Raw genomic sequence first — 13822 nt, 5'->3', positions numbered from 1 at the left:
GACGGGCCAGAATCAACGTATCACTTCCGCTCAGTGACTTTTCAAAATAAATGTCGAGTCTAGTTATTTAGCTGGGGTGGCGCAAACATCCACTGCTCGTAGAAATCATTTAATGGCGAAACTGCTGGAAAACAGTTTGGTCATTGAACCAATTTAAAAATGCATGCATGTTTGCATAATGCATGAAGCCAGCCTACTCTGCTTTATCTGATGATAAATATAATGTAAGACAAAGTTTACTTACTGAAATGAAGTAAAATGAATAGTAGCCTAACCCAAGGTCATTGGAGTGGCAGTGACTCAAAGTGTAGGTCTTACTCCTCCCTACCTAACCCAGCTTCTGCATCTGCGCCCTCCCCCTATACACAACACCCGTTCTACCCCTCTCATCCTGTTAAATGCCCCAAGGGCGCACTCTTCCCTTAATTGGCCGTTCCTCCTTCCAGGTTGCTGCCGCCGACAGCTGGAATCAACTCCAAAAATCCTTACAGTTACAAACTCTTACTTCTGTCCTCACCTCCTACCATGCCATTGCCTTAATAAGAATGTATTCTTAGCAATTCTTGCCTGGTAAAATAAAGGTTTACTACTACTACTACATCAGTAGGCCAGAAGATTGAAAGATTGAATCCCACTGTGGGTAGGACATTTAATGTTGGGTTAAAAATAACCCATTGTACCCAACCACTAGCTATTAACCCAGAAGTTGGGTCAAAAAGAACAACCCAGTTTTCTGGGTTGAAATAACCCAGGCAGTAGTTGCCCCCCCCTTTCCTTTTCTTTTCTTTTAAAAAAACAACAACTTTAACAAAAAACAGGAGTTTTTAGTGTGTACAGCCCTTTTGGATTGTATAGGCCTAACTTTAAATGTGTAGTGTACCTAAGTGTAAAATGAACAGCATGTAGTGTGAGATGGAGGAAAGTTATGTTTTTGTTGTTGTTGTTGTTTTGTTTTTGTCCTATCTGGTTCCACAGTCTTGTAAAAAAAGACTGGGTTATAGTTTTGGATTAATTAAATTGGTTTTAAAATGAGATGGTCAACGTGTAGATTGAATACGTGTTTGTTCTCATATGCTATAGTTTGTGTGGTGTTCTCCAGCTGTTCACCTTTTAAACGTTGACATTTTATTTTGAAGGCCAAGGCGTTAAACAGGAAATGTTCTTGTAGTAATTTTCATTACCTTGATTCTTTTTTTCCCCTTTACACTTTCCTTCCTTTGAAATGCAACGGTGATTGTCATTGGGCTTTTGTTTTACTCCCACCTACAGGCCTCTTCCTGCATTATTCATCGGTGAAAATTATTTTTTTAAAGCATCGTTGAAGAAAAACAAGAGTTTCAATGGAAATGCACAGAAAATCAACGGTTGCTTTGGTTCAGGGGAAAAAACTCCACACATCTATATTAAGTAAACAGAATGAGGAATGTAATGCTTGTTATAAATTGATCTGGGGCATGTGGGATTTTAAACTATCTTTAAACAGTTCTCTGAATAAAGGCCTCTGTAAAATTAAAATGCACTGTGAAGAGTTCCTTTGATATCCTAAGTGAAAACCAGCCATAGTTTCTGTTTGGAAAATCACAACTTCCTTTGCAGAAGACACCCCACACAATGACAGCTCAGTCTGTTGTATTGAAACTCAGATATTAGAGTTAATTCGTCAGCGTAGTGCATAGGCTACCAGTAACAGATGGAGACTACACTTATTCTGCAGCAGAGATCCATACTCAGACTCAGCAGATAGAGGCAAAATAAGTGATGTGTCTATTTGTCTATTAGTGTATTAGTCTATTAGTGGATATTTAATTAAACCCTCCACCACACACAGGTTATCTGTACACAGCTAACTGAGCCTGAAACATGACAATGGATGAAAACATAAAATCTTGTTTCAGAAGATGAAAACTGGCCCCATGTTTGAGTTGACAATTGAAAATTGTTTTGCTGGAATATCCTCAGCCCTGGTCTAATGGTTGATATTTACATTTACGAATTTACCAGATGCTAAGAAACTGCAGCAAAGTACAGCACTAAAGCTTTTAGTGCAGCAGGAAACCTTGGTGTGACATGAGAGCAAGACACTCAAACAAAAAAGTGCACAATATTCACTAACTGGTCAAAGAAACCATGGCTCTTTATTTCCTTTGAAATTTCAAATCAAAATCCTTGTGTCACATTTAACTTAGATTGAAAGATTGAAATGAATAAAACATGAAAAGCACAAGGAAGACCTTTATCCTGAATAGTGTGCAAAATTAAATGGACAGCCTCCAAGGTAGACAGAGGTGTTAGCAAATAATGTCTCCAATGAATGTGGGTGATAACGCAGCAAAGAACCATAAATGCTGCTGTTCTTTTTTATTTATTTATGATGAATTAAACATTATATTCAAGTGTTGTCTGCTCAAATTTTTCACAGAACTTATTTATATTAATCTCTGCTTCTCCAGATCAAATCACAGGAGAAGAGTTGTTTCTTCATTTGCTGCAATAAGTGTTGTGGGGGTAAACATGGACCACAGCCTCAGAAATAATGCAGCTTAAGTGACTGTCACCATGGAGCTGTTAGTGCAGAGGCTGTGACCCGTGCATGAACTCAAAACAAACATGGAAACATGAAGTGGAGAGCATCAGCAGCATCTGCTTGACTCAACACAACTGGACATTTTCAATAACAGTTTACACATTCTCATTTACAGATAATCAAATTCAGCAGCCATATGAACTCAAATAGTCTAGTTGTTTGGCTAGAACAGTTTTTTTATTTAGAGTTTTTCAGGCAGCCCTCTGAAGGCTGTCTGAAACTCTCACCTCCCACAATAAAATTCACTCCTATACGTCTTCATACAAAATAAATAGATAGCCTACTATGAGATCAGAATCCAACTCCATTTGAAGTAACAGCCTACTTTTAAAATTTCTAAACCAGAAAGTCAAAGAGGTTTTTTGTGGTTTATAAAATTATTTCTTATGTAAGGTTCAAATAAGTGGTGCCCTCATTCAAAGAGTTTGTTTATATATTATTTCCAATATGATTTAAATTCCCAATATGTTGTTTAAGAGGACTTGTCCAAGATGTCCAAACATAACCCGGATGATATGGCACAATAATGAACTTGAGAACTTCTTAGCCAAACCTTGTACATCCAGGAAAAAAGCAGTAGATGGCGCCACTGTTCAATTGATAAGGCTGCAAGGAAGTTCATCTGCTGTGCTCTCCATGTCGGTGGGTTTTGTTTTTTGTATGGTCTTAAACAGGCAGTAATGTGCTACAAGCTAAGTTTGTTATTATTGTGTAATGAGTGAATAAAGTCTCTTTCTCTGCAGCACTTTGCTATCACCTAGTTTTAAGCCTCTAAAACCTCATTATTATATCATACATGACAATAACATTTAGGCTACGAGAGTACATTTTTTACTTGTAGTTACAGTAACATGCAAAAATAATGAAAAAGATGGAAGGAGGTGAGATGTTTGCATAATTTATGTGTGAGGTTGAGATTTAATCTCAATAAACATTAAATAAACAAATTCATGAAGTTAAGATGGTCTCCTGTCCCCACAATATGACAACATCCATCTGACTACTGTCAGCCATCTTTGTGGATCATCCTTCCCTTAGTTTACCTGTATGTATGTTTAGTTTCTGCACTTCAGCTCACAGTCAGTTACATGCACTCCCACCTGAGAGGCAGGTAACGACAGCTTGTGTTTGTATTCTTAGCTTTTTATTTGATTAAAACTGGAATAGATTCCTCTAAAATATTGATAAAGATACCAAGACTTTACTGTAATTACATAACACAGTGATGCCAGTGATGTTTTGTTTGTTTGTTTTTTAAGTTGCCAAATATTTTGCTGAGCCACTGTGATTATTCAAATCTGGATCTTTGCATAAATATATATTTTTTAACGTTTATTTCTATTAAACTTTCAATCAAAATATATATGCAAAACATTGCATTCAGCTTACTAGAGTGCATGTGCCAAATCAGTGTTGCTTGTGTGTGTGTGTGTGTGTGTGTGTGTGTGTGTGTGTGCGCGTGCGCGCGTGTGTGTGTGTGTGTGTGAGAGAGAGAGAGAGAGAGAGAGAGAGAGAGAGAGAGAGAGAGAGAGAGAGAGAGAGAGAACTCCAAGCAGAAGTAATTGAGCTGTCAGGAGGAAGTCATAACAGTGAGCAGGACTAAAGGTCAAGTTTACTATGGTTTGCATGAGACATGGGAGTAAGGTATTAGAAGTATTTTCCCAAAAAGGAAAGAGATTTGCACATTGGATTGCACATTGTTATCAACATATTATAGGCCTAAAACTTTGGTTTGAGTCCATACACTCACCCAGCAGCCACTGGGGGCGTTTAAAACAGGTGATTAAGGAAACAGGGGCCGTCCAGTGAAAACATGTAGAGGATGTGTGTTTCAGTGCTGATAGAGTGGGAGCTGTGTGAACGGACTTTGCTCTCATTAAATCCTTTGTGGAACTTAACAATGCTGATGTTGTGCGAAAATGTCACAACTCCGATTGGGGGTATTTGTACTGTTTTTGGTTGGGCATGAACAACATGTTGGCCTTTGGAAACTCTCCCTGCTTCTTAATGAACACATTTGTTTTTACGTAGGTATAGAACTGAGTTATTCTCAGCTCCAGAACAGATTACATTTTAGATTAATATTATAAGTGTCAGTAACTCAAGATCGACCGCATATATAAACAAACTGCGCTTTTTCTGCCTCTACGCCAGCGACAGCCTGAGATGAAGGCATATTGTTTCTGGTTTCTTATTCTCGTGGACATAATATCTCAGTTCAGTCAGACAACTCTGAAATGAGAACAAATAATTTATTGAGTATAAGCATGCAAGCTGAAGCACAGCATAGTTAGCATATTCTTGAGCATGGCTGCAGCAGGATTGATTGAAAGCATTGCAAGCTGAAGCACAGCATAGGTATCCTAGAGCATGGCTGCAGCAGGTTTGGCGTCAGGCTCTGTCTCAGTTATTCGTTCCCTGAATGATCTGGTTTGCCAGACATTACAGGGAATGAAGCAGAATGAAGCATAGAGACAGATCCCACAGGTGGATGCTGGGGAGGAGGTGGGTTTGCAAAACCTCACGGGCAACAGCAGCAGCAGCGAGATGTATGCAGAAGCAGCAGCAAGGCAGCAGAGCAGGAAATAGCAGCAGCAGCAGCAGCAGCATAGCCAGGGATGAGCAGGTAAACTGGGGGGTTTAAATAACCCGCCCTATTTGGAGGAGGAGGGCTGTGACTGATCAGCTGATCAGGATGGGGGCAGCTTGAGTTGTCTGCCTGAACTAGCTCCGCAGGCTTCGCATCATTAATGCCTTGTTCAATTTTTCACAGATTTTTAGTGTATCGCCCAAGTAGCTATAATCTGATTGGATTTTGGTGGTCAAAGGTCAAAGGTCAAGGACATAGTGGTCTCGCAAAATTTTGATCTTGTGGAGGTTATATCTCAGTAACGCCTTGAAGGATTTTCTCATTTTAGATTTAAAATAGCAGACATCAGGGCATTTAATGTGAAAACTCAATCATATTATTCAACAAAGAAGTTGTCTTTAAATTCCAAACCACGTTTTCTACATTAACACACTGAGTTTGGAGACAGGAGGGATATAACCTGGGACAAAGCTGTTTGGCCATTTACACACAGAGGCTCATGTTGCAGTGGTGTTTGTGTCCACCTGATGAATGAAGGTAATATCCACCCTCCTTTTAGCTCTGCTTTTATCTCGTCCTACTCCCCCTGCAGCTGCTGCTGCTGTTGGGCAGAACGAGTACAGTAAGGTGGGTTTATCAGGATCTGAGAACATCTGCCTATTACAGCTGGTAGCTGAGAGAGGTAAGAGTAAGAGGTGGTGATAAATAAATATATTTCCGAGTGCAGCTTTAAGAAGACAAACCGCACTGTTGTTTCCCCCTGTGAGAGAAAAACTGAAGGGACTGGTACGTTTTTCAAGAAAGATCACGATTACTTGGAAACACATGTGAACCTGACACCGGGCTGTTTTATTGTAATGAGAATGAATAAGTCAGTAATATGCTGCGCAACCTGCTGTGCTCACAGCCAGATTTGCTCAGACTCTCCAGAGATACTGGCAGATATGAAAGTGAGAAGACCCCAGCTGATAGAAGTTAATTATGGTAATAAATTATGCGGTGGCCGGTGGGACTGAACGTTGCAGATCTGTCTGTTGTGACTGTTGCTTCGTTGAACAAAGGAGGAATGCGCGCCTTAATGTGAGCCAGTTATTTTGTTGTTTAATTATAGGAGAATATGAGATGGCGGGAGAGCACACATCAGAAAAGTCTTCCTAACTACTGAACCAGAAATATGCACTTCTGTTTCCCTGGGACGAGTGAGTCGCTGAGGTTTAGCCTGTCTTATCTCATCTGAAATGGAAAATCCACTTCACAATGGCTGCTAAAACTTTTGGCTGTAAATGAAGTGGGAAATCTGAAGTGGCCACAGTGGAGCTGTGTACCAGAAACTACACCCCCCCCCCCCCCTCCCCCTCCCTCATGCTTCTCTGCAGTGCACTGTGTAACACCCAGCACGTCTCTATGCCACCATAGATCAACTAATTAATTTTCAATGCCAAATTATCCAAAATTATACTGACAGATTCCTGTCGCCTAATAAGCATGGTTATGTAATCACTGAACTTGAATTCAAACAAATTGAATAAGATCAAAGAGAAGAGGAGAGCAGTCCTGAGGTCATAAACATCGTGGGGTTTTTTTAATGTTACATACATACAACGTCCCTCGTCCTTACAATTCTGACTTGTTTAAGAAAAAAAAGGAAACAAATACATAAATAAACTTAACAGGAAAAGGTGGAAGTTTAGTTAGAAGAATATGGTCTGGGAGGATCAAACATCCTCAGACAGGACCTGAACTACTCTCTAACATACAATGTGCAAAGCCAAGCACAACATGGAACCAAACACAGAGAGGGACACAAAGAGGAGGCCAGGACTGAAATAAAAATGGTAAAATTACTATATGGGAAAATAGTGAGACAAGCTTATAGATAGATTTAAAAAAGAAAAAAAAAAGGCACATGAGAAGTGCACCTTTAGTTGCCCATGTTAGCTGTTGCAGGAGACTTCAGCCTGTGTTGGTGAGTCAAAGACAAAGGAAACATAAGCATTAAACTTCATTCTTGGCCTAGTACTGCATACATAAATTCTGACTGTGAAATGCCTTTAGACAGCAGCAGAGCCATAAATCTGCATCACTTTGGTCTCCCAGGTATCCTGTCATATACACAGTCTAAATATTTAACACATCCTCTAATTAAACACAGAATTGGGACACAATTACAATCATTAGTTGACTCCCTTCAGACTTACATGACATAACCAGTCTTCCCCAGAAGCAGAAGGTACTACATGTACTGTAGTCTGCCCCCCCCCTCCTCTCGCTGCCACTCCCTGCTTTGGGAGTTCAACGGCAGGGTCACGGTCTGCATTTGAACCAGTGGACCAGGGAATATTCAGGGTTAAAGGTCAGCCCCGAACACCGCCGCCTATAACAGCAAGGGTCACATACTAAAACCCTGCTTGACCTCTTTAGCACTCTGCAGGGTAATACTGATGGAGGGCTGGCGGGGGTGAGGGTGTGTAATGTTTGAAATTAGTCTATTTTAAAATACGGTTGCGGACACACGCAGAGGTAAATCAGTGTGAATATGGACAGTTATGTCTGTGTGGAATAGAAGATTTACAAGGCAAGAGTGGATAAATGAAGCTTGAAAATCAAGACACTTAAGCCTGACACCAGGTGTCGGTCAGAGTTCAGGGTAGACATGAGCTTTGTTTTCCTGTTGTGCTCCCTGAGTTCAGGGACAGAGTCAAGCAGCTTTATTAAATGATGGGTACAGTGGGACAGGATGGGTCAGGGAGTGACATGCAATACAGAGCTCCAGGGAACACTCAAGGAAAGCGTGTTGCAGTTAAATCAAAACCATGCCTGTAGATTTGCAAAGGAGGTGATTACAAGCAAAGGATATTGTGTGTATTCATTGTAACAGGCTGCAAATTCCCACTTTGGTATGTGCTTAAGTGAGTTATCATCAGTAAAATAACCACCAATTCAAAGAATTTACATACAGTTGCTTTTCACTTGTGAGTTTCAACCCAGCTTTGTTACACAAGCATTACTTTTCATAATTAGATAAATTATGAATAAATAAATAAATAATATGATATAGAGCTTTTAACTTAAAGGGACAACGAGGAGTTTTGGAAAAGCGCAGCGTTTTCACACTACATTTATGAGCCTCCGTGCACACCGTAAAATTCTTTTGACCGGCGCAAGACGGACTCATGTTTTCATTCATCAATAATTAAAGTCAGAGGTTCAAAGAGGTTCACATACCGTCGTAGTTCTGACCATAAACGGCGATTCAGCTACGTTATTCTCATGACTCGTTGCGAAACTGAAAGTAAAGAAACGCTGGTCGGCTCGACCAGCATCTCCGCCACCACTAATAATAACAAAATAACGATAGAGACAGAATGATATATTTATCGAAAATGGGCCCATTAACAAGTGTGGGTAGCGGAGATTCATCCACATTAACGTGAGACTTTTTTATAACCGATTAGAAACTCCTCGTTGTCCCTTTAACTTTACTAAACTGCCATCAGCACTGAACGTCATATGTTTAAGAATCCAAACAGCAATCTGACTGCTTAGTTAAGTAAGCAGACCACAATCATTTTGATTATGTAGATGCTTGAAAAACTATTTCTTTAATATTTTAGAGGGATTATTTTTGATTTGATTTTTTTTTTTTGAGTTTGCTTGGTTCGTAGTGAGGGAGCATCTACGCACATCTATTTTATCAGGTGCATTGGACTGGGATCCATAGGTGGGTCCTAATAAAGAAAAAAAAAGTCCCGCACACTGAGTAACTTGCTTCAAGAGAAAATGTATTGCAACGTTTCAATCTGGACGTCTTTCATCAGGCAAACATAGTGTGCGGGACTCCTCTTCTTCTCATGAGTTTTCTTGGTTACCAATATGGTTTCTTTTTGTTATTTTTGTAAACTGTTAAATATTTATCATGTTAACACTTACTATGCTGCATATTGCTCCTCGCTTTTCTGCTGTTTTGCTAACCCTCCTCCCGGCCATGTGCATTTGTTTCCAATGAAGCCAGCGACAAAGAGTTCCATGGAGTGATGGATGACGTTATTTATCATATACGTGTTACGTTGTGCATATTTGTGTAGTCTTATCTGTCATAAACAAGAGATTATGGGTTAGGGGGCGCGATTGTGTCACAGTGCGGCTGAGACGAGAGCTGGGACAGCGGGGCGGTGGCACTGATCTTGCGAGGTTGGTTTTCAGCCAAGAGATGCTATGTGGAAGGCAGAGAGCCTCCATTCTCCCTAACTGTTACATGTAATTTATTTAACCATCACAATTACTCCGAAGCTGTTTAATTAAGGCAAAAATGTAGCATAGTTAAGGTAAAAATCTTGCATAGTTCCTCTTTAAAGCACCTTAAGGTTTAGTTTGAGGACTTGAGGACAGTGACATTGTTTTTGCAATCAATAAATGTAAAATTTTAGGGTTCAGTGTTTTGTTGTATCACTGTAATACTACTAATAGTTATTTTTCTGCCCTTTTACTGGTTTGTCTCTGAATCAGCAGGATATCTTAACCACATTTCCTAAGAAAAATAAGATTCAGGAAATTTGATGGGCACATCACCCTCCTGCTGATGCTCAATTGATCCGATGTCATGTCTGCCATGATTATGAAAGTAACATGACAGAAATTTGATTGCACATCAGGATGTCTGCCGATTTCAGCAACTAATTAAACAAAAAAAAATGTTTTTTTTTAAATGATAGGAGAAATGTGCTCTGATATATTTAGAAATTTAGAAATATTGTTGTTTTTGACTTTGTGAAACAAGAACGATCAGCTTTTTAAACAGGAAAATGTCCATATAGTGAAACATACAGACTCAGTATCTCACCAAAACTGCAGCCTGAAATACATTTGAATATTTCACCTCTGTGATTACATCTTTGATTTAATGAGGGAGATCATTTAACAATAATGGCTTTAATCTAGGTTCACCTCATCATGTCGTTCATTAAAAAGAGAAATTACCCCCATTATTTAGTACAGTCGATGTGTCTTTGTCTGTTTGGTTTAATTTGCGTGAGAGTGCGTTTGAATGTGGCTGTGAAAGTGGGCTACTGAGGGGAGGTTTTCTGGTCTCAGCTGGGCCACTGCCTCTGTAGCAGTGCCAGAGCAGGACAGGCGGGTGAGGAGCTGAGGGAGGAAGGGGCTGCCAGAGGAGGGGAGGGAAGGGGGAGGGGGGGTGAGTTGGTGAGTGACGGACATCAGAACAACAAAGGGCAGCGGGGGTGATAATCCCACCTAATGCCCCCTGTCTGCCCCATGTCTGTGGTGGCTCTCTAGTGAGTGGCAGATTGAGTGCACTCATGCAAAAGGTTACTTTTGCATGAGTGCTCGCAAGGGTGATCAAGTGCTCTTCTCAGGGGTGGGGCAGGGGGGCAGTGCAGGGCTGCCTATCTTCGGCGGCCGCTGTGGGCCCTCTCGTTCTCTCAGTGCAGCAGTGGCGGCATTTTCTGCAGCTGATTCAGCAGGGCTCGGCCTGCCGTGTCGTCAGCGGTCATGCATTATGCAACAGGCCCTGTGCTGTCTGGACAGTCAACAGTGGCACACTGGGACACGCTCCGACACGACACAGTCGGTCAGTCGGGGATGCCGCTGTGGTGGGAGTGTAGTCCAGTCTGCAGAATTATTGATCGCTCAGCATGAAGCCTCCTCTGTCTGTGTGCTCCCCTCCTCTCATCTCCTGCCATCATATAGTCAATAAATAGCACAGGATAATCTTCAAATACAAATAGCCTACTTTGACCCCAATGTTCTGTCGCTTAAAAGTTTTTAGCTCGAAACCCACACTTACCATAGTTTTATCACCTTGATACTTTGGCGAGAGTATGGAAGCTCTAAGCAGTCATATATTTATCTTATTTACTTTTATATTTTGTCAGAAAAGAAACTTTGACATAATTAACAACATAATTCATGAGACACCCGTTACGCACTATACTGATTGGCATCTCTCAGTCATCAACTGGTATCCATGGAGACACCCAGGGCCTGAAGCTGGTCAGTTATGTAGTTAATGACGACATCAGACACACTAAAGCCTCCCTATCCTCTTCCCAGATGAAACACTAATGTGTAATTGTGTATATTTTCTATGTTCCAGTCTGTCAGGCCTTGATTGAAGAGATGTTTGGTGCACTGATCAATAATTTCCTGATATGATCTTGAGATCTCAAGAATTTTCACAGGAAAATGGAGGAAATAAAATTACTGTATGGGTTAGAAACAAACAAAGCCCATACAGCATGAAACAATCTGTCCAACTGGTGGCAAAAGAGAGGGGACCACTTAATCAGGTTAGAGGAAAAAAGTCAATTTCTTTCAAGGTAAAATTCCTGATGATGTTGCACTCATTACTATTATTATGAATTTTACATAGAGCAGGGGATGTCAGGGTCAGGGCTGGGGTTTGGGAGCAGCAGATGCACAAGGCTTCAACTCAAACAGCAGTTATATTGGATTCCTGTGGCAACCCAGAACAGAGCTAAACGACAACAAACACAATCAACTCAAACCACTCTCAACCACCCAGTTCCAATCGACCAATACACACATGAGTTTCAAACTAGGCAGATACTCAAACCCCCACTGGATTCACATCGTCCTCTTTTCACGCATAATAATGAAAATATACTATTTAACATGATTTGATATACTGAAATGATGGTTAAAAATACATTTGAAAAAATAGGGACAATAAACATAATACAGCCATATAGTATTCTAAATTTGCACGAGAGTCAAAGACATACAGGGAAATGTAGGACATGGGTGAAGTAAACTTGGTATGAAATAAAACAACCTGGCTCTTGAAACATGCACCGGTCCCAACAACCATTCCTTTCACCTTTTGCAACAGTCTGACAATTGTCACATTAATGTGTTGATAAACCGCTCACACTGAGCCTTGAGGACATGAACTCCCTGTGCAAAGTGATGATTCCCATTAGCACATGAAGCAGCCAGAGAGGAACTTCAGAAGAAACCTTTTTTTCTTTTCTTTTTTTTTTTAAACCATTCAAACTGAAATTGTTGTCATATTGCCGGCTCATTGTCATGACCGCTTTAATAATAATAAAAATAATAATGATAATAAAAGTCTTTTGGTGGATATGTAAATTCTGTATAGCACAGCCGACTCTGTGAGCCAGCGTGTGAGGTGAGCTTAACTCAAGGGTTTTAAACGCCTACTGTGAGATAAAGGAATTTTTAGCTGAGGGATCTGAGCGAAGGGTTGGCAACTGTCTCCACTGGACGGCATTCAAGTTTGTGTTTAATCTGCTCGTGTGAACTCTGTTGCTGTGGCCATCTGCTCACAGTCACAAAAGCAGTGCACCAATGCAGTTTGGTGAATTTATCAGATTTCTCTCATGAAAACCAGTTATATCACAAGTGGATGTTTTCTGTCTGGATGGGATTCAAGCGCTGCACACCACACAAACATGGACACTCTGCTCATACAACTTGAGGAGAACTCTGCAAACATTTTTGATTTTTTTTTACATACCACATGTTGAACTATGGCTGTATGTCATACAAGATGCAATTTTGCGTACTTAGAATGAGCCAAATGAACTTAGTTACTTAGCTACTTTTTTGTGTTAGCAGGAAATGCTAAAAATGCACAGGCTAGTTGTGTTCACTTATTAACGTCTAAATCTAAATGATTGTTCAACAAACATTATTGTGTTGAACTTTAAGTAGTTAGCATGCTCACAATGATTCTTTCAAGAAACCCAGAGATCTGTACAAAAAATGTTTGTGATTACTTACACTTCCATCCATCCATTTTCTGCCTCTAGTCCAAAATCAGGTTGCCGTGGCAGCAGGGGAAAGTCCAGACTGCCCTCTTTTCCAGCTCCTCCTGGGAGGTCCTACTCCCATCCAGGCCAGGTTACATCTATGATCTCAGCGAGTTCTGGGTTTACCCTGAGGCTGTCTACCAGTTGGACGTGCCTGGAAGACCTCCAGCGGAAGGCCCCCAGGAGACCTCCTCAACAGATCCCAAAACCACCTCAACCTGCTCCTTTCAAAGCAAGGATGTCTTACCCCATTGCTAAGGCTACTACAAACTTTCATTTTAGAAAGCACCTCTTTAGCTACCTCCTTTCACCTCCCTGTCCACATGACTTTGTTTGAGTTTTCAGGCACCAAGCACTGCGAGCATCAAGCACCACAGAAATGCTGCTTGCTCCATTTTAGTTGGAAACTCTGTGATTTTATTATCATCTGGACGCGTAAAAACTGAGACCTTTGGAAATAATGACGTAGATGTTTGTGGTTCCTCCTTCCCAATTGGGTCTTTTCTGCCTATAAGTGGTGAAAGCAACATAGATAACGAGTTGTGGAATTAAACTCAGTTTCTCATGTTTGATATTTTTTGCAACTAATCAAATGTGGAGTAGACAATCTGCTTCCTATTTACACCTGCTCATGCATGTGTATGTTTTCAGATGTGATCATCTGAGGATGAGGAGATGGTTTCTTATACGGAGCTAAAACACTCATCTGAACAGAGACTGTTTTCATTTGAAAACAACAGGTGGCTGTGGCCTAACACTGAGTCCAGACACCGAGCAGAAGAAGCAGCTTGTATTTGCAGTCACTGGTTATTTATGCTGCATGTTTTTCTGTTTGTT

This window comes from Trachurus japonicus, chromosome 3 (assembly GCF_045865225.1).
Source record: "Trachurus japonicus isolate A0001 chromosome 3, Traja_1.0".
Lineage (NCBI taxonomy): Eukaryota > Metazoa > Chordata > Actinopteri > Carangiformes > Carangidae > Trachurus > Trachurus japonicus.
This window is presented reverse-complemented; position numbering follows the sequence as displayed.